Source organism: Podarcis raffonei, chromosome 12 (assembly GCF_027172205.1).
Source record: "Podarcis raffonei isolate rPodRaf1 chromosome 12, rPodRaf1.pri, whole genome shotgun sequence".
In the NCBI taxonomy this organism is placed as follows: Eukaryota; Metazoa; Chordata; class Lepidosauria; order Squamata; family Lacertidae; genus Podarcis; species Podarcis raffonei.
The window spans coordinates 54,561,281-54,587,274 of record NC_070613.1 but is presented as its reverse complement, the minus strand read 5'-3'; the positions used below and the strand labels follow the sequence as shown (position 1 = coordinate 54,587,274).

The window sequence follows — 25,994 nt, the reverse complement described above, 5'->3', positions numbered from 1 at the left end:
CATCATGCCTTTCACACACAGTGGTCATACAGAGACACTTCAGAAAGGCTCATTTATAGGGCATGATCACAAGACCCATAATCATCACCTTCTAGTCATGGGTCATCTGCTTTGGGTCTTCACCAGATATTTTGCTCCTTGAGGCTAAGGACAAGATGGTGCCCTCTCTATTCGACATACAAAAGCTGACTGCAACAGAAGCTGAATTTGACTGGTGATGTCTTCCACCATACCTGAAGGCAGTAGGTTGGTATGGTAAGTTGTGTGCCGCACACAGCTCTGTCCTTCAACAGAGCTGAGGAGGAACAGGCAGCTCCCTTTAGGTAGGGTGTACTTTTAATTTTCAGATGGTCTATATCATGCCCAGTATGCAAGTTACCTGGGAATATTGGGCTGGCTGCTGTTGGAGACATAGGTAAAGATAAAGGGACCCCTGACCATTAGGTCGAGTCGTGACTGACTCTGGGGTTGCGGAGCTCATCTCGCTTTATTGGCTGAGGGAGCCGGCTTACAGCTTCCGGGTCATGTGGCCAGCATGATTAAGCCGCTTCTGGCAAACCAGAGCAGTGCACGGAAACACTGTTTACCTTCCCACCGGAGCGGTACCTATTTATCTACTTGCACTTTTGACGTGCTTTTGAACTGCTAGGTTGGCAGGAGCAGGGACCGAACAATGGGAGCTCACCCCGTCATGGGGATTCGAACCGCCGACCTTCTGATTGGCAAGTCCTAGGCCACCTGCGTCCCTAATGTTGGAGACATAGCGGTGGCTTAAAAAGACTTTCTCTCTGACCCGGCAAGATAGTTTGTATGTCACAAAGATGAATGAGCGTAATTGAAGGTTAAATCTAGACTCTAATTTCAAAAGATTACAATAATTTTGGTTGAGATACAAAGCAAAACCAGTCAATACACTGGCAGTGCACATTCAGTCAACTGGTTTGCATCTCAACTGGTGTATTGGATTGATTTTATACTTTGATAAGGCAGCAGTTGCAACTTCAGGTGATTTTGATAGTATTCAAATAGGACACGTGGCAACTTATAATGCCTATTAAATGTGCAACTACGTTAGTAGTGTTGAACGGTTTATTACTGACCCTCCTCTTGAGTTTTGGGGTGTTCTGCTTACCTTTGATACAAGGTTAGCACCAGTGTTTTGACTCAGGTCCTCCACAGATGCTGCTGTAATACCCTTGGCAGCTGCATTTAATCTCATGCGTGTGCGTCTCTTGTTATCACGTACAGTCAAACTTCATGGCAGCAGTCCACAGGGCACATGGCACAGCTAAAAGTACAGCCCAGCAAAGCTGCTGCCTTATCAGCGGCTATCAAATTAATTCGCAGTTTGATTTTTCCATCTGATGGTGTGTTTTCCTTGAACTGACCTCCTCAGGGGGTGGCAGCTGCAAGTGGCCATTTGCATCAAACAGTCCTCAAGTCACTTTCCATTAAGATGGCTTCTTCTTCTTCCTGTTAATGAATTGCTTGCATCTGTGAAATTACCGCCATTCATTCTGCTTTCGGTTTGAGTCACGAGTCCAGTGGGGGCAGCTAATTGCTTCCATGTGCGGCACTTGTTCAGGCTGAGCTCCTGTACCCCAGCTACTTAGCCCATGAAGTGGAATGTGGCCAAGCTGTATATGGGTTTAGTCTGAAGATGAGCCGGGGTAGTGGTCAACAGTGAGTCTGTGAGCACCTGTGAGTCTGCTCATGCTCCCAGAGGCCTTCCGTGGTCCATTCCGCTGCTGAAATTAGGTTTGAAGCAAGCATTCCATTGTAGCCAACAGAACAGAACTAGCAACAGTTTCTCTGGTCTGAAAACGTGTCCATGGGCCCAGAAAGTTTGGCGACCCCTAAGCCAGAGTGGTTATAGTGGTTAGAATTTTGGAGAGACTCGGGATCCAATCCCTCCTCAGCTCTGAAGCTCACTAGGTGACCTGGACCAATCACTGAAAGAACACAAGAAGATCCACCTGAATCAGATCAATGGCCCATCGCCTAATACAGGATCCTGCTCTCATGGCAGCCAACTAGATGCTTGTGGGAAAATGGCAAGCAGGACCAGAGTCCAAGAGCTCTCTCCTCTCCTGTGGTGTCCAGAAGCATTGGTGCCTCCGACCGTGGAGCACAGCATAGCATAGCCATCCTGTTGGTTAATAAATACCATTTTATCCCCATAGGCTTTTGTTGTAGATGACAGGTGTTGTTTTTATGAAATTGTGGGCTGTATCCAGTAGTAGTCCTTCTTAGGAAAGACCACTTGAAATGAATGAACATGATTAACTTAGGTCTATTAATTTCAATGGGTCTACTCTGAGCAAGACTAGCATTGCATTCAACCCTGTAATCTTGAGTGTTTTAAGCTGCCCTGAGTGGCGCTTTTGTACCAGAAGGGCAGTATATAAATGTTTCAATAAAATAAATAAATTGCCCACTTACTCGCTCTGACAGCAGCACATATACTGATCACACCAGTAACACATACTCAGTGAATCTTCTCACGGAAGAGGAGCAGTGGTCTTGTGCCTTTTGCTCATACACTGCTCAAACAAGTAGATTATGTGAATGAGCAGTTAGTTTGAGAATGAGAATGTCAGTTTGAGAATGTTATTGGAGTCAAGACAGAGATGATAGTAGGAAGTAGAAATATCTCTTTCATACCACCTTCAGCTCTCTGGAAACAAAAACAAAAACAGCTGCCCTCTTTCTCTGGTCCTAGTGAGTGCCTGTCTGGGGTGAAATCTGAACCTGGGATTTCCTGGTTCATTTCCCACATGCTTAGCTACCACACAACTTTAGCCTTTACTCGAAATTTTGCTTTGGCAAACCTGATTATGAAATTAGGTTTGAGCCTTAGGCCTGACATGAATGATCGAATATTAAGTTCCTCTAATTCTTTCCCAACAGTATGACCTATTGATCTAATGTGGCAGCAATAAATGTTGAGATTGGCTCCTTGCGTTTTCATAGCACGGCTAGTGGAAGCATGGTGATTATCTTCACAGATCAATACAGACAAGTCTTTCAATCAGCCACATGGCAAAGTGTGGCGCATCATCTTTGATGGCATGCTAATTCATATTTAAGTCTTGAGGGCCACGTGGAGGCTTCATCGGTTTTCTAAAGCATGCTGATAAGCAACCATTTAAGTGGAGCAGAGGTTAGCCATTGCATTTTGAAGCTGAGTGAGCACAATGACGAATACAATAAAAAGTATAGAGTTGACTAATGGATGTAGACCCCCGTATGACATTTATTATTTTAGTAGCTGATTACTTAACTGCATGCAAAGCAACTCACCTGATGTTCATTCCATCCTTCATTTTATCCTCACACTAACTCTGTTAGTGTGATCCGGCCGAGAGAGTGTGGTTTCGTCAAGGTCACCCCTAGGGAGCTTCATAGCTGCGTGGGAATTTGCACCGTGGTCTCTCCAGCCTTAGTCCAACGTCCTAAACACTGCAGCGTGTTATATCTATTGACAGGGACTAAGGCAAGGCAGACAAACCTAGACAGCATCTTAAAAAGCAGAGACATCACCTTGCCAACAAAGGTCCGTATAGTAAAAGCTATGGTTTTCCCCCTTAGTGATGTATGGAAGTGAGGGCAGGACCATAAAGAAGGCTGATCGCAGAAGAGTTGATGCTTTTGAATTCTGGTGCTGGAGGAGACTCTTGAGAGTCCCATGGACTGCAAGAACATCAAACCTCTCCGTTCTTAAGGAAATCAGCCCTGAGTGCTCACTGGAAGGACAAATCGTGAAGCTGAGGCTCCAATACTTTGGCCATCTCATGAGAAGAGAAGACTCCCTGGAAAAGACCCTGATGTTGGGAAAGATGGAGGGCACAAGGAGAAGGGGACGACAGAGGACGAGATGGTGGGACAGTGTTCTTGAAGCTACCAGCATGAGTCTGACCAAACTGTGGGAGGCAGTGGAAGACAGGAGTGCCTGGCGTGCTCTGGTCCATGGGGTCACGAAGAGTCGGACACGACTAAACGACTAAACGACAACAAGGCAAGGCGACACCATCACAACTCTTTACACTGTTATATGAAAGAATTCCTAAGAAATGCATCATTCCTAAGATGAAACTTGGGGGCAGGATCCACACAAGTTTCTGAACCTGGCCTTCTCGTGGGGCTAATTCAGTTGCTCCAAGACACTCCTGTTTGCGGCACGTATTCTTGTGTGTTCCACATCCTATCTTTCTCCACATAGCTGAATCAAGGAAGTAATAACCAGAGGTGACCTAGGCGCAACTGTGGCAAAGAGAAAAATAGGATTGTATATGTACAGCATTTATTACCACTGGGAAGTGGTGCCTGTCATGGAGGGTTGGACATTTAACAAGACAAAGGAGCTTTTTCATATAAGATCCTGATTATTTTTTGTTCTTATGAGGACCAGGTAGGACTCATCAATCTGGGAAGGTAGCCCATCTAGGAGAAGGAAAACTTTGATCCTAAACCTCCACTGCCTTACAGGATCTCTAAGGAGTAAGGCTAAGGAGTAAACGCTACCCAAATCCGGAATGGAGTCCCTAAGATGGTTGGATGGCGCCTTGTACACCTCCTTCTGGCAATTCATGCAGCCAAGCTGGTGCCAAACGTCTTGCTCTGCTTCCCTTTGGACCACATCAGTGAGGCTGAGAGGCAGGCGCTTGTCGTCTGGGCAGCCTAGGACCTCCATACACACTGCCCAGGCTTGCACCTCAAGGAGGTCACTTTGGTGCTGCTAACGTGGTAGTTTGACTTCAATCCTGGAGGCACACTCCATTGTCTCTCGAGACAGATGGATGCCAACACACAACAACACACCAAGGCCATTTGTCTTCATGATAGTGGTGATGGTGGAGAGTTGAGGAAGGTTGCCCTGTCATTGTAGCTCTAACAGTCTGATTGAGCCATTGGCTAACAGTTCAAGCATTCAGTTTTTCTGAGCAACTCAAGTGTTTTTAAGTTGGAAACTTGCGATTTAGTTGACTGCCACATCCATCCAGCTGAAATCCCTTGTGTTTCTTAAGCAAAGGATTCAAATACCACAACTGGTTATCTCTGAGTTCTACTGTGTTCAGTGGAGTTTCTCCCTAAATTTTTGCTCACTTTATTGGGAAGCAAGAACAATTGAGTTCAGTGGAATTTACTCCTGGGTAGACATGTACCAGACAGCACTTTTAACCCCCCCCAAACTGTCCTTCTGTATTTGAAGCCAATGTTGTCCCTTCATATGAAGAAGGTGGACCTCTCATTTAAATGCACACTGATTTGCTTGCTAATGCACTTTCTCATAGCAGAATATTTCTCTTTAAGCACAAGTGCATGTGTGTGGGAGAGGATTTCGTTTCCTGATGGTTTAATCTGTGATAGGATTAAAGTAGAACGGCTCCTTTAAAAAAAAAAAAGTGTTCCCTTTCTCCTTTCCCTCCCCCCTCCAATTACAACACTAATTTCAGTAATGGAGCATTAATAGAGTAATGGGCTGGCGAAGCCGGCCTGAAGGAACTGTAGTGCTCAGCACAAATTGAGTAAATAAACCATATATTAGATTTCTAAACAATACTTTTAGTCCAGTCCCTGGGGAAACAGAGTTGTCAAGTCTTACTTAAGTCAGCCCTGCAAAGTGTATGCAAAAAGAGCCATCCATTCATACTTTGAAAAACAACAGTGACTTAAAGCAGCAGCGTCGCTCTTTCTTCTGCATTATTCTAGGGACCCAGAGACAGGAAATGAAGAGAAAGGAATCGGCCAGTTACTCCGGCTTGATTTATTTGCCACTGGTATTCTGGATTCTTGCTTTCCTCTCTGTTGTCTTGGTAGGAAAGTGGTTGTATAGAAGAGAGCTGCCTCTTTGTAGAGAATTTGATGCAGACAAATGGTGGAGGAGGTAAGGTGGGCAGGTGAAAAAGAAGACAGACCTTCTGGACCTTTAGAAATACTTGAGCTGTGACACTACTATTAAAGGTTCAGAAGCCCTGTCTGCATTTGCCTCTGACCGCTCTGCCCAGGAGTATAGCCACAGCTGGAAACCTTCCTGGTTGGACTCAGTCCTTCAGGGACCTACCAAGATTTATTTGTTTGACATCACCTTGCCAACAAAGGTCCGTATAGTTAAAGCCATGGTTTTCCCTGTAGTGATGTATGGAAGTGAGAGCTGGACCATAAAGAAGGCTGATCGCCGAAGAATTGATGCTTTTGAATTATGGTGCTGGAGGAGACTCTTGAGAGTCCCATGGACTGCAAGAAGATCAAACCTATCCATTCTGAAGGAAATCAACCCTGAGTGCTCACTGGAAGGACAAATCCTGAAGCTGAGACTCCAATACTTTGGCCACCGCATGAAAAGAGAAGACTCCCTGGAAAAAACCCTGATGTTGGGAAAGATTGAGGGCCCAAGGAGAAGGGGACGACAGAGGACGAGATGGTTGGACAGTGTTATCGAAGCTACAAACATGAGTCTGACCAAACTGTGGGAGGCAGTGGAAGACAGGAGGGCCTGGCGTGCTCTGGTCCATGGGGTCACGAAGAGCCGGACACGACTAAATGACTAAACAACAACAACTGTTTGTTTAGCCATAACTGCCATGCAAGGGACTCTGCAGAACATCCTCACTTCACACAGAGCTTGGCCATATGCAGAAGAGTCGCCTGCGATGGCTTTGGGAGCTCTGGCCATGCGTTCACTTCAGCCAAGGGGCCAGCCAAACTTAAAGCAGTGCGCAATGCCCGTGCCTTGGCCAGATCCCCTGTGATGTGAGACCAGGCCTACAAGGACCCTCTGCTCTTTTCAAACCCTTCTCCACCCTTCATGGGCTGAGCTGAACATGCCGGATGAGAGGAAATATGAGATGTGGGGCTTGGGCAGTGGGACTTACTTCTGAGCAGTGCTGGATTTACGTATAAGCTAAACCAGCTATAGCTTAGGGCCCCACTCTCTTGGGCCCCCCCCAAAAAAAATAAAGGGAAAAAACATCTGGATGTACATTTCCAAAATATAAGACAAGTTCAACAATTACTTTGATATAATACATACAGTGGTACCTCAGGTAACATACGCTTCAGGCTACAGATGCTTCAGGTTACAGACTCTGCCAAACCAGAAATAGTACCTCGGGTTAAGAACTTTGCTTCAGGATGAGAACAGAAATCATGCGGCAGCGGCACAGCAGCAGTGGGAGGCCCCATTAACTAAAGTGGTACCTCAGGTTAAGAACAGTTTCAGGTTAAGAAGGACCTCCGGAACGAATTAAGTACTTAACCCGAGGTACCACTGTCTTTTGTTATGTGCAAATGGCTTTAGATACCTATTAGGTCCATAAATTACTATATATCATATATTCAACACAAAAAACAGCAGCAATTTGTTGTTGACAAAGGACAGCTGGACATATAAAGGGCCCCATTACCTTCAGTAGCTGAGGGCCTCATCAAACCGAAATCTGGCCCTGCTTCTGAGTAAACAGAAGGCTCACACAGTCAGTCCCAATTTGATTGGGATCTGTTCTGCAGCATCGTTAGCCTTGTGGTCAATTCTACTCTGACTTTGCGCACTGCTTCTGATGCACAACAACTTCATATGAATGAATGGTGTGCTATTCGCAGCATATTCAACATTGCACTTTGGCTAATGGCTGCAGACTGCGAGAAATGTGAGTTGACATGCAGCATAACTAAGACTAGCACATGATGTATCGCTTACACTCTGTCATATGACGGGACCTCTGCTGCTCGTATAATGAGATTGATCAAACTGACACCGCCAAATTAATTGCTCTGGGTTTCTCTGCAGAGCCGAAGCCCTGAAATGCAACAGGTTTAGCAATGCCCTCTGTCCATTTGGGATATTTCAGAAAACCACCTTCTGTGAGCTAACACATTGTTCTTCGGTCCACCTTGGTAGTGAAGAGGGGGGAAAGGCTATGGTGCACTTACGCAGGGATGCTGGTTTCTGGTAAATGGAAGCATTTAGCCCAGCTAAGCTAGCTTGATTTAGGAATGCAAGAGGTTTTATCTACACAAACACACACACACATACGCAAAATCAATATTAAGATGTACAATTGCTACTATGGTATTAAAAGAATTAGTTGATCTACATGCCAAATGACAGCCCACTTGATAACAGGGATTAAGTGTCCTGGGTTTCCAGGCTGTGGGTCCTGGGTCTGCTCCTTTGGTCCCTGAGGCAGAGATAATCTAATTAGGACAACAAAGACCAGGTCGATTTAGAGAAAGCGGGTGGGGGAGGGGGAAAGGTAGAGGGCTGTTAAGTGTGTGTGTGTTGAAGGAGAACGGCGGGCTGGTGGGGGTACAGCTAGAGACATGCTTTGAAAAGTGCCAGGGGAGAGAGGCGGACCCAAAAAACAGTTTAATCTCCCTGTTTGGCTCCACAAACACTGGGGAACAGATACACTGACTGCACCATGACCAGCCTAGCAAATAAATACATAAAAAACAGCGAGTGCTTTCAGCACACTCACTTGCTACCTAATTTTGAAACTGCACATTATGGAGCAAATGCAAGTTTCCTACGCCTGTGTTTTGCTTGTAAGGAAAGAATGATGAGAAGTACTTCAGCCCTGGCTATTTCCCCCAGTTCCCCGCCCAGAGTAAAAATTGCATGTGCAGTTTGGGGCTGGAGGTGGCTGTTGCTACATGGGTTTGGGAATGCATTTTGAACAAGGCAATGTGTTTTTCACCCTAAGGCAGTCTTCCCTGTGTGTTTACTTGAACTTTAGCTCTGCTGAACTCAATGACACACAAGAGGCAAGTTTTGCAGAATAAGGTAGTAGAGTTTATTGGCCTGTGTCACCTTAGGCCGCAGATGGATGACTGCATTTTCTGGCAGCCCCCCTCTATGAAATGCTCCCTGTTTGTAGAAAATCAGTATATCAGGAAGAATGGCTTACCGAAGCCCTTCCTTTAGTGTGCTAGTTTACTGTATATAGGGGCATTTTTCCTGGGGGAAATTCTTAAATATGACCTTTCACATCTGCAGTTTGAGGTGATAACAGTCCAGAATTCTGAAGCCTCAGCCTTCCTCCTCTTTCTGTGTAATGGGTAGAATGGTTCATTCTGAATTCCATGTGGGGACAGATAAGGGCAGGCTAGATGTTTCGGTGAACTGGTTTTGCTCTTCTGCATCCTTGTAATGTCTAGCTTAACACCGCAGGTGACATTATCATGCTGTGCATTTTCCTGTCCCTGCTGCTTACAGGCAATGAGACGAAGTGAGGGCAGGGCAAAGCACGGTGCAATTTTCACATCACACTTATTGTGAAACTGGACGTTTAAAGGAAGAAACACACAAAATGGCAGCTGCTCCACGTCCTTCGAAGTGCTCAGTTTTACCCTTCCTGGGGCTTACTCAGAGTCAATGAATTATGTCTTATCACAATTAAATGGTGGCAGTAAATTGTGTTAATGTGAAACAGAGATGCTTATTTGTAAACGTACAGTGAATGCGTGCCATAGAAGCACTGGCTATTGGGGTCTCCACCACCCCCCCAGCATGGTCCTCAGTGCTGAAGAAACATGAGTTTCCACTTGGAGGTGTTTGCTGCATAAGTGACAAACATATTTCACTTCGTAAAGTTTGAACTGAGCCTCAGAGATGCATGTGAAGAGAGGCAGCTGAGGAACAAATGGGATTTTTGTTCACTTTTATGATGTTAGTGGCTAATCAAGGCAGCTTTGTGTCGTTACCCTTAAATGGAATAAGTGGGATATTTGTGCAGTTGCTGCTGTCACTGTATGCTTGCCATCTTCAGGCCTTCTGGTTCCTTCCAGCAACGTTATGGAGTTCATAAGGTGAAAGGTTGATATAAAATGAGGCGATTGATTAGCTTGTTCACCTCACTTGATTTCTCATTCTTTCTCTGCTCCAAACTTGGCAAGTGAAATGACTGCCATGAGAAGAGCTTTGCCTCTATGGTGACCTCTGGTGAGAGGGACATTTTATCCTTGGTGCTAGATCTGCGATAGCTCATTCACACATGCACGTTGTCACTGTTACAGGCACCAAGCTATCAACATGTATGTGGGAAGCAGACTCAAGTGAAGCCAACTTATGGAAAAATCAAGTTTGGGATGAAGAACAAACTCCACCCGCCTATTTCTGCATGCTTCCTTGCCGTGTCCACAACATCTGGTTGGCCTTGACAGTTTGGGGGAAAACTGTACCACAAAGCAGAAAACGTTTGAACAATGGTTTCCTTCTTTTGCTAACCCCTCATTCCGTCCCATCTCATTCCCTGTTGCCTTTCCTACGGTCCAGAGACAAATGTTTGGAAAAGGCCGCAGAGATGAGGTCATTGCTGGGTGCAAAAGTGACAGGCAGGAAAGCTGGCTACATCACCCTCTGCTTGGTAAACCCTTTTTCCCATGAAGCAGATGTGAGGTTATTTCCCTCTCCCCAGCAGCACGGAGACATCAGCACTTTGGAGACTCTGCTGTTGTGGTAAAGCTTCAAGAGTGCAGATAAGACCCTGAGACGTGGAGCCATCAAAATGTGAATGTCTCGCGCTGGGTTCACATTCCTGCCTTTCTTTCTTTTTTAACTATTTATTTGAATCAAGGCACAAGTTTATAAACAAGAATTCAAAAGGCGGCAGACCCCTGGACGCAGTGAGAAAGGGCACAGGGTGGCTCATTGGTTGCTGACTCAACATAATTCTGGGGCTGAAACCATTGGAAACATTGGGGAGGCGGTTTATAAATTCTTCAATAAAGAAACAAACAAATTGTTTATTATACCCCACCCATCTGACTGGGTTGCCCCAGCCACTCTTGGCAGCTTCCAAGAAAAATGCAGAAGGTAAGCGGGGTGAATCAAACATTGAAAGCTTCTGAAACAGGGCTGCCTTCAGATGTCTATGAAAAGTTATATAGTTGCTTAACTCTTTGACATCTGCCGGGAGGGCATTCAAAAAAGACCTTCTGCCTGGTTCCCTGTAACTTCACTTCTCGTAGTGAGGGAACCACCAGAAGGCTCTCAGAGCTGGACCTCGGTGTCTGGGCTGAACGATGGGGGTGGACATAGGTATATGTCCAATGTGTTCTGTTTTCATCCATATTACCCTTCCTTCCTGATTCTTCAGGGCATTCAAGCCAGCTTTTTGAGATTGGCTGAAGAACTCTGCTGCACCCAAAACCGGGTTTCTTCCTCATAACCAAGCAATGAAGTTGACACAAGCTCTACTAACTCCAGTGTCTGTCTCCCAAATTCATTGGGTTCAGGGCAGCTTCCGCTTTTTCTTTTGGCTATGCACATTTCTCCATGCTGGCAGGCAAGGGCACTGAAAAATTTTGGGGCGTGGTGTGGCCTTGGAAGAGGGGTTATGATCTGGGGAGAGTCCTGAGGGCCAGATAGAGAGACATTTGAGCCCCAGCACTGAGGTTCTCCACCTCCAGTTTGTGACATGTACTATAGTTGTGCTGCTTGGTTTTTATTCTTGCCCTGGTCATATTCCTTGCTTTTGAGACTTTATTTTTTTTAAAAAAAAACATATTGGAAGCTGCTTTGGGCAAGTTTTGTTGGAGAAATGACTCAGAGATGTGAAAAGAAAGGCAACGTAAGTCGGTTGTTAGGGACGCGGGTGGCGCTGTGGTGTAAACCGCTGAGCCTTGGGCTTGCCGATCAGAAGGTCAGTGTTTTGAATCCCCATGATGGGGTGAGCTCCCATTGCTCGGTTCCAGCTCCTGCCAACCTAGCAGTTTGAAAGCATGCCAAAAAGTGCAAGTAGATAAATAGGTACCACTCCAGCGGGAAGGTAAACAGCATTTCCATGAACTGCTCTGGTTTCATCAGAAGCGGCTTAGTCATGCTGGCCACATGACCCAGAAAAACTGTCTGCGGACAAACGCCGGCTCCCTCGGCCAGTAAAGCGAGATGAGAGCCGCAACCCCTGAGTTGTGCGCGACTGGACTTAACTGTCAGGGGTCCTTGACCTCTACCTTTTTTAAGTCGGTTACTACAGAACACAAAGGAAGATGCTTTATATTGAGTCTGACCATTGATCCATCTTTGTTTGAATGACCCTGAACAATTTAGCATCATCAGCAAACTTGGCTACCTCACTTCTAACCCCTAACACTAGATTGTTTAAAGCAGATGTTCTACCAATGAGCTACACCCCTTCTCCAAGTGCATGATTCCTTGCTCCAGATTAATTCTAGTAACTATATGGATCTTTGGTTATCTGTGGTTGTTCCTTCCTATGTACCGAAGGCCAGTACAGATTCCTAAATTCCCTCTATTTCTGATGTTCAGGTGTGACTGCCATTGTTTATGGAGCTAAACCAGTACTATCCACAGTAGGAGATGCCAGCAGACTAGAGAGAATGAACTCCAGGTCTGTAGAAGCATAAACATGTCTTTGGAATTCTGCCCCTGCCCATACTTAGGTTTGCAGGAATATGAAAAATCTTTAAGCAGGGCTGAAAACAAATAAATACGATCCATTTGTGCTCAGCAGAGCAGGGTATGGCTGATTGACTGGGACCCTGAACACGCTGCTCTGTTTTGTTACATCTCCCTCTCGGATCTTATACAAAAGCAGTATCGTTCAGGTCTTAATTTGTGCCAAGTTTCACTCCTGGTTTCTGTTTTGAACGCTGAACCTTAGAAAATATGGAGCAAGGATAGGCAGTTTAGCCCTGACATGTGTGAAAGGTAACTCCATCAGGTCAGCGGGTGCTGCTTCCAGGTAGACGCATGCCGCCTAGATGATGGACATTAGCCAAGCTAGAGTGCACCAGTTCAGAGCTATTTACATGAGAATGCGGCTGGGATTTCATTCTCACAGACTACCCAGATCATTTCTGAAAGGCCATGCAGTAGCTGAACTTAGGCAACTTTGCTTTACTTAAGAGAAATGCAAGGGGAATCAGCAAAACTAATTAGAGATAAGACAGATAAGGTGTCAAAACAGAAGACCACCAAAGCACTGGGGCTCCCAAAGGAAGCGGGACAGGAGCCAACAGGTAACAGAAGTGCAGCTGATTATCACAACCTAATTCCTTTCGCTTGGACAAATCCTGTTGACACCTGTGGGAGTTTTGTAACAGTAAAGTTATTGCATTGGGCTGGCTGAATTGGGTGCTGTTGGCACGTCTACTTGCAAAGAAAATAAGGTTGAGCACATGGTGTGGCAACAGAAAAATCATTGCACGTTAATGAATGATTTGAGCACACACTAAATGACACAGCATACATGCCCAAACTGGCTTCCCTTCTCATTTTGAGGGCTATTGTGAAAGGCACACGTGTGAAAATGATGGCAGTGAATGCAGTGCCGTTAAAAAATAAAAGCACTAAAAACTTAAAATATGGAGGTAACAGATCTTGCTTCCCCTTCCCCTTTTGGCAACCAGCTAGAATGCCAAACACTGATAAACATTCCCCCCCCCCGGTCCTTTATCCAAGACCTGGTGACCTCTCCATCATTTGTGGTTGATGTATTCCAGTAGACAGAGTACTACAGAGTAGGGACCCTGTGCCTACATTTACCTTTTTCCTAGGTAACAGTACCCTGCATGGCTTTGTGCCATGCCTCTCAGCTTCAGTTTCCTGTCTAAAATGGAAATCATGCTGGCCAACTTTGTAAGATTGTTGTGAGGACCAGCTAGATATACAGTAAGTGGTCAATAACTTTGGCTTTGGGACCTGAAGGGAGGCCTTCCTCCATCACGGCCTGCATGAAGAATTGGCATTGTCAGGTGCCTGTCAAGGTCAAGGCCCCTCCCATGTCCACCTCCTGGCCCTGCTCCTGCTCCTCTTATTCTTTCCTGTTGCTGCTTATGCACCTGCCCTCTCTGAGCACACAAGCAATGACACGAGTGAGATAAAAAAGGGGCACCCTCCACTTTCCTGGTCTCCTCCTCTGGGTCGTTGAGTAGACTGGACCGAGGGGCAGAAAGCAAGTGAATTAGCAGCAGTAGAAGAGGTGAGGATAGGTACAATGGGCTCACTGAGGGCATCTTGCCCAAAAGCCACCCCAAATTGGAATCAACACTGGTTTCCATAACAACCAGGAGGACATTTGAGGACCACCTCCAGGTTTCCCCTGCCATCTGAGACCAGAAAGAGGAAGAACCTTCTCTGTGGTGGTACCTCACCTGCGACATGCCTGGGTGGTTTGCCTTAATTCACCTCAGTTAGCTTTCTTATGTCAGGCAAATACATGTCTTAGGCTTCTAAAGTTGAATTTTTTTTAGCTGTTTTGGTTATTTCTTACAGTTCTAAAGTTTCTATTCCATAGCACTTTTTTAAAATCCAGTTTTATTTTTAAGTATGGAAGTATGGCTGAAGAGCAGTATATTTGTTCCTAAAGTAAATAAATAATATAGACGTTAATAATAGAAGTTGCTGTAACAGGGACAATGTTGGCAGGGCTGGGGTGTTACTTTTTTACAGTATTTTAGGATATATTTTTCATATTCTCTGCTTTTGCTCAAGACCTTTGTCCCTCAGTGAGGCTTGAGCTATATGAAAATGTCACGTGTGTAACTTGTAGTAGGATCTTGGGTGCAGGTTCTTTCTACCCGAAGGGCCCATTGACTGCTGAAATGACGATGTCCAGATCATTGTGGAAGAACCACTTATATGATAAGCAATGCAGATGATTCCCCCTTCTTTTACAGTTATCAGTTCATTGTGATAGGCCTGCTGTGAAGAACTGACGTGGGTAAACAGAAGGAATGTGACAGGAAGCGTACGGTTTTTGCCCACAGTGGAAATCGGGGCTCAGCATAATTAGGCATCACTTCCTTTTCACACACAGGCAATTACAAGGCGCTAAGTTGAGCTTTGTCCCCCAGTTCCTATTGTTGACATCAGAATAACCTGTAAGCAGAGCTATTTGCACAACTTCTGTGACTACTTGGCCTCCTGGAGGAAGGCCACTGCTTGTCAACACGGTTGATGCTCTCTCCCACATACAAATATGGCAGAGATCCAGGTGCAACTAGATAAAAGACTCTCCGGAAGGGTGATGTGACACACTATTTAATTGGGATCCGCCATTATGGGACAGACCAAGTTGCAGAGATAAATAGTCATGGGGGAGGCGAGCTCTCAGTTTGTTATCATATCTGTACTTCAAGTCTGATTTGGCAAATCTCCCCTGAAAGACTAATGTTTGATGCAACCTGTCTGAGAAAATTAATGAGCAAACGCCTAGATTTTATTTCATCGGAACTGAGAGAAGATGGCATCTGCCACCAGAGAAGGACTTTTGGATTGATTCGGAATAAACACCAGCGTGCGAGGACATACTGCAAACAATAGACTTATCATCTGCAAAAAAAAAAAAAAAAAAAAAGGAGAGTCATACAAATTTCACACAGAAGCATATTATTGCTCACTTCAACTCGCCTGTGGAAACAACTCAGAGGCCATGAAGGAAGGGATAACAACAGGAAGATTTAAAGAAGGAACTATTGGAAACTCAAGGCAATAGAAACATAGATGTATTTGTATAATTTGGAATGTGCAAGGTGATCTGATTGGATTGTTAAAATGGAAAACTTAAAAAAATTATTAAATAATAAACGGAGACCCAGGTGCAACAGGGAGGATCTGAGGTTCATGACCCATGTGAAGCCACCAGTAAGGTGCTGTGGCTGGGGCAAGCCCCTCAAGTTGAAGCGAATGGCAGTCGTCCCCCCACCCCACCTCTCATCAGCAACATAAAGTTATTAACTTCTCTTATGGGGCTGCTGTAAAGATTATTAAGATAAAGTATGTGAAGTGCTTTGACCACTTAGGGAAATGCTCTCTAAGTATTCATAATAATAGCTATTATTGCTGTCCCCTGGTAGGTCACTTGTGGGTTTTTGGGTGTGTTTTTTACAGAAAGTTCATTGATAAGCAAACTTGTTTCTTCTGTGGGTTCCTTCTCCTTTCTCTTTCCTTGCAGTTTGCAAGCTAGGTTTTCCTATGTGGTGCACTTTGTAAGAGAGTCTGAATTATCCACCTTCACTTGCTTCTTTGCAGAATTGCGGCCTGTTGTCTGTTGACTAGAAGGGCGGAGTAATCCTCATGCACTTTCACTTGATCCCCTAATGTCGATTGGCCCGTCACGTCTAAAGGAGCTTGTGTGGGATAAATCAGCTTGAACAGTAAAATAGAAAAGTAAGGTGATGAATCAGGCCACAGCGTGTTAATGCAAGCCTACACAAGAAAAGGTAAGTGAATACATGCAAAATCTCCTCCTGAATGGCAGTCACAATGTGGTTTTCTGTTTGAATGTAACACTAAACCTCTTTTCTCCTTTTCCTCTCAGCACCAGAATTACTAACTGAAGCTAGAAACATCTCTAATAGTATTTAGAAACCGCCACCTCTATAATCATTACAACAGTCCTGCAAGATAGGTTGGATTTAATTAAACCCTGCTCAGATTTGGGGAATGAGACTGGGATTTCTGGATTATCCATCAGTGAAGTCATGTTTGAAGCAGAGATTTTTCAGTGAGCAGATCATAGTTGAGCATAGTTGGGCGGAGATACACTGCCGGCACACGGGCAGAATGGCCACTTGGAAAACTCCCAAATGGCAGGAAAACTATAGAAAACACATGGCCAGAGCTGATGGCCATAGGCATGGAAGACTTGTGGCACCGTCCATTAAAGCACAAAGAAGTTCAGTGGTTCAAATTCAGATGGGGTTGGGGAATTATTCCTCAGCTGGAACTTTTCAAGATGTAGCGATGGTCTCTCCAGCTTTGATGGCTTTCAGGGAGGATTACATAGAGGACAAGGCTATCAATGGCAGCTAGCCATGATTACTTTGTGCTACCTCCAGTGTCAAAGGGGTTCTGTGGGCAATCACAAGTCAGAAGAGTGCTGTTGCACTCAGGTCTCGCTTGCAGGTACCTGGTTGGTCTAGGGTTGCCATGTGTCCTCTTTTTCCAGGACACGTCCTCTTTTTCAGGGGTAAAATTTCTGCCTGGGTGGATTTTTTAAATTTGCCAAAATGTCTCTGGCTATACTTTCTGGATGAGACATAGGCATAACTGGTGGCTGAAGACTTGCTTTCCTCTTCTCTTCTCTCTATATCACAATTTCTAGAGCCTACATATAGTAATTTTGCCTGGTAGCAGAATCGTTTTTTTGCAGAACTAGTAAAAATTTGCAGATGTTCATAGTTTATTGAAGTAACAGAATTTGAGTGTCGAATTTGTATTAGCCTGATGCAGAATTTCGTTTCTTGATTTTACGTTTCGTTCATTTTATTTTTTGCAGAGTGGTGGTATTCAAAGCAATTGTCTACTATTTGTATTTTTGTTGTAACAATGCATGCATCAGGCAAAGCATAATGCACTGAGGTCTAGTTTTTCCTGGCCACCCCACCCCGCCAGCATAAATATAGTAGGTAGGGATTTGAGATAGCTATAAGAGGGAATGTTGTGTTTTAAAAGTCATTGGAGACAGTGAAGTTATGCTCACTCTCTTTAATACTAACAAACCAAATGCTTATAACTCTTATCAGGCAGTCTCTGCAATGTCTGCATCCCTTCACTAATTTCAACAAACTGTCCTCCAGAGTGGGAAGATTAGCCTGTGTGTATGTTTATTCTCTGTGGAATTATAGCCATGTTCCCTTCAAGTGAGCAAGATACGAAAATAAAATCTTGTTTGCATTTCCTCCTCCTCCTCCTCCTGCAATGGCGGAAAGAAGCTGCAAGTGATTTAATGTGCAAGCATACACAGCCCCCTTCCATTTTAGGGGTCTTTCCAAGCTTTGAGATGGCAGATGCTTTCTTTCTGAAGCTCCTGCCGTGGTGATCCATATGCAAGAGGCTCTTCTCATAATAATTGGCTCTATCTTCCATGTAAATCCAAACATTTGCGTTTGGAAGAATGTTTTTGTATGCAAGTCTGTGTGCACGCTACTCCCCAAATGAAATGAAATAAAAATAAGGTTTCTGGGGCTGAGTAATCCTCTACAAGGCAAGCTGAATTCTGTATCTTGCCTGCAAGATTTAAGAAGTTCATCTTCATTTGCATAATTTATTTTGCTTTTGCGTGAGATGAAGAAGGAGCCATGAAGGATACTGGAGATCTGCCCCTGCCATTTCAACAGGAATTCCCCACATACTTTTTAGAATATAAGAAGAGTGCTGCTGGGTCAAGCCAGTGGTCCATCTAGTCCAGCATCCTGTTCTCATTGTGGCTGAAGAGATGCCTTGGGATCCAGGAAGCAGGATTCGAGCACAAGAGCCCTCTCCCCTCCCATGGTTTCCAGAACCTGGCTTTCTTTTCCCCCTTTTTTAAATTTTTTATTTTATTAAAGTATTCCAACATTAATACATACATATTACGATTATACAAACATACATTTCATACAGTGCTTAAAAATATTCATACATACCCACACTCAATCCCACACATACTTCCTTTTCCCACCACCATCCCTCACCCCTCACCCTACCCTTGTGTTAGACTTCCAATCTACTCAATTGCAATTTCTTTCCACATCTATTACTTTCTTTCACACACTTTTAAACCAACTTTCTACTTCTTTTTCTGTTATACATTGTTATCCATCTTATTTAGTATTTATAACGGAAACTCATTTATTCTAATAGGAGTTCTGATTTTTCAATATGATTTTGCAAATATCCTTTAAACACCTTCCAGTCCAGAAACTGGCTTTCAGAAGCACTGCTGCCTCCAACTGTGGCAGCAGAGCAAAGCCATCATGGCTAGGAGCCATTGAAAGCCCTTTCCAGTTTTGCCCACCCCACCTTATCAAAAGCTTTCTTGGGAGTAAGTTCCACTGAACTATGCTACTCATGCAGTGGTTGACGTTTAGAAGATAAGATAAAGGTAAAGGACCTCTGACAGTTAAGTCCAGTCACGAACGACTCTGGGGTTGCGGCACTCATCTCGCTTTACAGGCCGAGGGAGCCGGTGTTTGTCCGCAGACAGTGTTCCGGGTCATGTGGCCAGCATGACTAAGCCGCTTCAGGCAAAACCAGAGCAGCGCATGGAAACGCCGTTTACCTTCCTGCCAGAGTGGTACCTATTTATCTACTTGCACTTTGATGTGCTTTCGAACTGCTAGGTGGGCAGGAGATATTTAGAAGATTTGTTGTTGTTTAGTCATGTCCGATTCTTCATAACCCCATGGACCAGAGCACGCCAGGCACTCCTGTCTTCTACTGCCTCCCACAGCTTGGTCAAACTCATTTTGGTAGCTTCAAGAACACTGTCCAACCATCTTGTCCTCTGTCGTCCCCTTCTCCTTGTGCCCTCCATCTTTCCCAACATCAGGGTCTTTCCCAGGGAGTCTTCTCATGAGGTGTCCCAAGTATTGGAGCCTCAGCTTCAGGATCTGTCCTTCCAGTGAGTACTCAGGGCTGATTTCCTTCAGAATGGGTAGGTTTGATCATCTTGCACTCCTTCATGCATCACTGCCTTGTTGTGGCAAAGGGGATTGAATAACTCAGAGAAGCTATGAGCTATGCGGTGCAGGACCACCCAAGACGGACAGGTCATAGTGAAGAGTTTTGACCAAATGTGATCCACCTAGAGCAGGAACCGGCAAGCCACTCTAGTATGCCTGTCAAGAAAACTCCATGGACAAAGACAAGAGGCATTTAGAAGATTGCTCCATACAAATGAATGAGGATCTAGATTTGGGGACCCTTTTTGAGGCTGTGTGAGAAGCACTGTGGGATAAAGGGCAGGTTTGTAGCTGCCCTTGGGAAAGGGAGCAAGGAAGTGTGGAAATTCAGCATGATGGTTCAGTGTGTGAATGGCTCCCTCGTGAGCTTGAAACTCTGGTGCCACATGTCTAAGCTCTGGAGGCAACGTCTGGCTGTGGCGGCAGAGAGGAACAGCTTTTGGTCAGGAGAGGAACCAGCAGCTAAACGCACCAAGTCAAGAGAAGCTGAAGAAAGTTCCGCCTTTGTTAATAAGAACTTGCTTTTTCTTTCACTGCTTTATCGCAGATAGAAAGGAAGCTTGTAGACAGCATTGCGCATAGGCGGGATCTGCCAGAATGATGTCACAGAGAAAGGGAACAGAACCCAATTGTGTGTTGTGCATACTGGAAATCTCACTGGAATGGTCCACAGCGGCTTCTTTATCAATTAGGTAACGTCTGACCCAGATGGGTGGAAGTTCAGTGATTTTGCACTTGACGGTGTTGATTTGTTACCAAGCAATCTTAAAAGGGCCATGAGGTCCTTTTATTTTTCTGAATAAAATTGAATGGTGACAGAGAGTACGATCCAGTCCACCTAGTCCATGGCTTCTAAAAGGTACCAAACCTTTCTGGGCCTATTTGCAAGTTGAATCCACCTTTCAAGCCTTGTTTTCCACCTCTGGAACTGAAAATGCAAGACCATCACATCAGTAGTTGACATCAGAAAAGTGTTGATGTTTAATGCTGCTATAGGTATATAGCAAGATGGGACGCTGGTGGCGCTGTGGGTTAAACCTAGAGCCTAGGACTTGCCGATCAGAAGGTCGGCGGTTCGAATCCCTGCAATCGGGTGAGCTCCCGTTGCTCGGTCCCTGCTCCTGCCAACCTAGCAGTTCGAAAGCACGTCAAAGTGCAAGTAGATAAATAGGTACCGCTCTGGCGGGAAGGTAAATGGCGTTTCCATGCGCTGCTCTGGTTCGCCAGAAGCGGCTTAGTCATGCTGGCCACATGACCCGGAAGCTGTACTCCGGCTCCCTTGGCCAGTAAAGCGAGATGAGCGCCGCAACCCCAGAGTCATCCGTGACTGGACCTAATGGTCAGGGGTCCCTTTACCTAGGTATATGTAGGCAGTACAGATCGGAATAGAATTTCAGCGTGACATAGAGGAGAGGGAGCCTGTCTCTTAAAAGAGTCCCACAACAGTAGCAATGTGATGAGAGCAAGTGGAAGGAAAGCAAGCAAACCCCTAGAAATGGGGTGAGTGTCAGGGTGTCAATTTATGTTTATCTCTATTTCTCATTTTCCAGTTCTGAATTCAGCTCCCAACATTTCTGCAGCAATCTGTGATTTGCTTTTGCTTTTCAAATCCTCCTGGGGAAAAATCTCAACTTTTTAGTGTGAATTTCTCCTAATAAACCTATTTATATGCAGTTTTGACTAATATACACATTCTTGCAAGCCATTTCCCTTACTACAATGCATTTTTGCATGGGTTATTTTGTGAAGATGTGATTTTTATGCACACCTTTGCCTAATACATGCATTTTTGTAACGCATTGGTTGGTTGTAGAAATCCATCACAAAATCTGGAGGAGTGTGAATTTTGAAGATAGCAGTGTTTCTGTTGACATATTGGTTCGAGAAGTGCAAATTAGGTATTTCCTCATTAAAATGCAAGCAAAATTGAATTTCTTCCTCATCTGTAGTTGCAACCCACACTTTTTTTTTCTTTCAACGTCACTTTCAATCCCATATTTGCATATGTGGACCTGAGTGAAGACTATCTACAGTATCCCCCTGCTGGCCCAGGGTGAGAACTTCAGTACATAACAATAAATAAGTGGGTTTGGGGTTGCAGTTTGGGCACTCGGTCTCTAAAAGGTTCACCATCACTGACCTAGAAGATGACATACTGGCAGATCTGGTAGTATTCTAGCCAAGTGGCAGCCCTACCTCACAGGAGTGCCAACTTGGCTCTGCGACCTTGGGTGCTATGCAGTGCGCATGGCCCTGGCCCCGAAATTTGTGGGTGCCCAGCTCTTTCATGGGGAGTTTTGTGGGTGCTCAGCCACTCAGGGCCCCAGGGAGTTGGTACCTATGCTCCCTCTAGCATCTTCTGCCTGTGTTTTAATGAATTCAGTGGTGCCATAGCACAAGGGTGGCAAACTGCTGGTCCATGGGCCAAGGCTAGCCCCACCACCTGCATTTGTTTGGTCCCTCAGAGGTCCATGTATTTTGATGGAGGCACCTGTAGCATAGTGCAAACACAATACAGTGGTACCTTGGGTTAAGTACTTAATTCGTTCCGGAGGTCTGTTCTTAACCTGAAGCACCACTTTAGCTAATGGGGCCTCCCGCTGCCGCCGCGCTGCCGGAGCACGATTTCTGTTCTCATCCTGAAGCAAAGTTCTTAACCCGAGGTGCTATTTCTGGGTTAGCGGAGTCTGTAACCTGAAGCGTCTGTAACCTGAAGCATCTGTAACCCGAGGTACCACTGTATAGAAAAGTTGTCAAGCACACATGGACAGGGGAACAATTGATTTGTTAAAATATTATAACTCACTTGGTCTCAGGGTACATAATCCATCTAAAGCAACAATTCATTATATAAAATGATTATTTTATATAAAACATGCCTAAAAACTATAGATAATCAGCACTAATAAGCCACGAGATTCAGCACGGTTTTAGGGAACAAACTTAACAACACAGAGATGTCTGAGCGAACAACCAGGTTTTGAACTGGTACAGAAATGAATCTGGAGTAGGCAGGTCTCAAATGAGAGGTTGAGGGCTTGAAATTGGGCCAGCAGCAGCAGCCAGTGCAGTTATTTAAAACACAACATATATATGGCTTCTGCATATATTTTATTTCGTAGGCTGTCCTGCTGCATTCTGCACCAGCTTCAGCCATTTTCAAGAGACAGTTGACGCAAATGGCGTCATGAGGCCTCACCCTGCTGCCATTAGTTCTCCGCAATCAGTGTAATTAGACAAATGTGAAGGCAGGAAGAGAGATCTGGCCCAATAGGACTTCAGCCGCCAGAACACAAGTGATGTGTTCATTCCTGCTGAAGGCCCATTTTTTATCCCTTAAAAACAGAGCAGCTCCCTAAAGCCCCTTTAAGTCCCTGGTATGTTAAACTGATACCGGAGCTCAGCTGTTGCAGCGCCAGAAAGACAAATTCGGCTGAAGGGAAATGGTGTGTGTTTGTCATCCAGGAAGCTAAGTCCTTGCCTTCATCTGCAGCCCCTTTTCCTGCTCTGTCCTCAGTCTAAGAGCGAAGCGGGGGGGGGGGAGGAATTGTGAAATCTCAGAAGGAGAGTAAGGAGCGCCTAAGACTTAGCAGCCAGAATGCTGCTCTGTCTCCACTCCCAGCTCAGTGGACGGTGGTATCCAGCCCCTGTAGGCCACTGAGCTAGTAAGGAAGGGAGAGAGCAGGATGGAACTGCTGAGTGGAGAAAATGCCGCAGAAACCAAAATTGATTTAGAAGCTTAAGTAAAAAAATTCATTACTAAAGAGCTTTCTTCCAAGAGCCCCTTTGAGAAACTCTGTGTTTATATATTGCTGTTTGCCTGACCCAGGCTGCCAATACTTAGAGTAATGGGTTCGTTTTTATTTATTTATTTTTGTTACCCTCCCCATGGCAAATATATGGAACCAGAGCTGAGAATCTCTCCGTTTCTTTCTGTGTCTGTCTGTCTGTCTGTCTGTCTGTCTGTCTGTCTCTCTCTCTCTCTCTCTCTCTCTCTCTCTCTCTCTCACACACACACACACGGCCTTCACAGCACCTTCAGTGACAAGCTGTGGAAATGGGAGAGAGGCAATATTCTGGCGCTACTAGGGCCACCAGTTTGCTGCAAGTGTCACAAACGTGGGACACTGAGGTGGTTTGGGGCCTGAGTGCTCTGAAATCAGGAACTATATAGTATGATGAAATGAAATGTATCACTGTGCTGCAGGACAAATTTCAAGGAAGAAGTCAAGACACTCTGGCTACAATCCAGCATGGAGTCAGCTCTTGTTGTTGGTGTTGTTTAGTCATTTAGTTGTGTCCGACTCTTCGTGACCCCATGGACCAGAGCACGCCAGGCACTCCTATCTTCCACTGCTTCCCGCAGTTTGGTCAAACTCATGTTCGTAGCTTTGAGAACACTATCCCACCATCTCATCCTCTGTCATCCCCTTCTCCTTGTGCCCTCAACCTTTCCCAACATCAGGGTCTTTTCCAGGGAATCTTCTCTTCTCATGAGGTGGCCAAAGTATTGGAGCCTCAGCTTCAGGATCTGTCCTTCCAGTGAGCACTCAGGGCTGATTTCCTTCAGAATGGAGAGGTTTGATCTTCTTGCAGTCCATGGGACTCTCAAGAGTCTCCTCCAGCACCATAATTCAAAAGCATCAATTCTTCGGCGATCAGCCTTCTTTATGGTCCAGCTCTCACTTCCATACATCACTACTGGGAAAACCATAGCTTTAACTATACGGACCTTTCTCGGCAAGGTAAGTCAGCTGTACTAGAGCCCAATGATTTCAGTTAGCTTAAAGCATGCCTATTGGACTTCAGACACTGGCTCAGATGCAGGCTGACCCAAAGATAAAGAGGACTGCCGCTACCTTTAATAATTGCATAGAAGGGAGAATTTCAGCAGGCATGGGTTTTCTTGTCCTGGCAAAAATTCCCTTGGCTGCACAGCATAGAAGCTGCAATATACCAAATCTACCATTGCACAGATATAAAATACCTCATGATAGGCATTCTTAGTGCAATCTGCACAATATCTAGGGCTTTAACAATAGGGAGTCACCTATCACTGCCACATGCCTCTTCTTGCTTGGAGTATTCCAAGGTTTGCAACTGCTATCTCTGCGGCAGTTTCTGAAATAGAAAAGGCTGGCTTATCAGTTGCTCAGATGCCAGCCCCAGCTATATGGAACTGGGCACGATGGGTATCTTCTTCTCAAACAAAGCACTGCAACCACCAACCACATTTCTTGTGTGGCTCCCATTGATTTCATCAAAAGATATTCCTTTTGGGTCTTGCCCTTTATGCGTTTTCCTTCTAAGTTATCTGACCAAGCCAACCAGCTAAATTTTTATGCTTGTTTCAAATAAGGAATATGAAGGACATCCCACAGAAAAAGAAAACAATTTTTCTATATGCCACGGCAGCCGCCAGAATAGCCCTGAGTGGTACCTCAGGTTAAGTATTTAATTCGTTCCGGAGGTCCGTTCTTAACCTGAAACTGTTCTTAACCTGAAGCACCACTTTAGCTAATGGGGCCTCCCGCTGCCACCGCGCCACTGGAGCACGATTTCTGTTCTCATCCTGAAGCAAAGTTCTTAACCTGAAGCACTATTTCTGGGTTAGCGGAGTCTGTAACCCGAAGCGTATGTAACCTGAGGCATATGTAACCTGAGGTACCACTGTAAATGGAAAGGGGAGACGATTCCCACAAAAGATGATTGGGTATGTAAATTAAGCGAATTTATAGAATTAGCAGGGACGCGGGTGGTGCTGTGGGTAAAACCTCAGTGCCTAGGACTTGCCGATCGCATGGTCGGCGGTTCGAATCCCCGCGGCGGGGTGCGCTCCCGTCGTTTGGTCCCAGCGCCTGCCAACCTAGCAGTTCAAAAGCACCTCCGGGTGCAAGTAGATAAATAGGGACCGCTTACCAGCGGGAAGGTAAACGGCGTTCTGTGTGCTGCGCTGGCTCGCCAGATGCAGCTTGTCACGCTGGCCACGTGACCCGGAAGTGTCTGCGGACAGCGCTGGCTCCCGGCCTCTAGAGTAAGATGAGCGCACAACCCTAGAGTCTGGCAAGACTGGCCCGTATGGGCAGGGGTACTTTTACCTTTACTTTACCTATAGAATTAGCAAGGTTAACAGCACCCACCAGACAAATCAAAAATTAAGATTAGAATGGCAGTGTTTTGAGGAATATATGGAAACACACTGTTCTAAAAAGAGTATGTTGATATGCATGGATTAAGTATGTAAAGTATAAATGAGAAGAATAATTAGAAAGGGTTATAAGAGATGCATTATCCAAAGAATGCAATGACAATATTCAAATTTTCACCAAAGGAAGTCGAGTAGTGGTGAAGGGAAGTCAGGGGTGTATATAGGGCTTTGTGTTTGTAGGATAGGGGTATATGTATTTTTTCTTTTTGTATCAGTATATGTTAGTTTATTTTATTTTCATTTTTTGTATCATTTATTAAGAATAAATTTAAAATTATTTAAAAATGAAGAAAGAAAGAAACATGAATCTGTCTCTTCAAATTGGATCTCTAGACCACACAGCCTTATAACCAAGGGGCACCTTTGCTGTTGG

At 45.0% G+C, this 25,994-nt stretch overlaps 1 long non-coding RNA gene across 1 annotated transcript in view; it reads left to right on the top strand.

Annotated features, from left to right (window-relative positions):
* Positions 1–7,232: 7,232 nt before the first annotated feature.
* The window catches only part of LOC128424417 (uncharacterized), a 161,510-nt gene continuing 142,748 nt past the window's right edge, over positions 7,233–25,994 (top strand). Inside the window, exon 1 of the long non-coding RNA XR_008333013.1 lies at positions 7,233–7,264. This is a non-coding gene — a long non-coding RNA (uncharacterized LOC128424417). The remainder of the gene's footprint in view (positions 7,265–25,994) is intronic.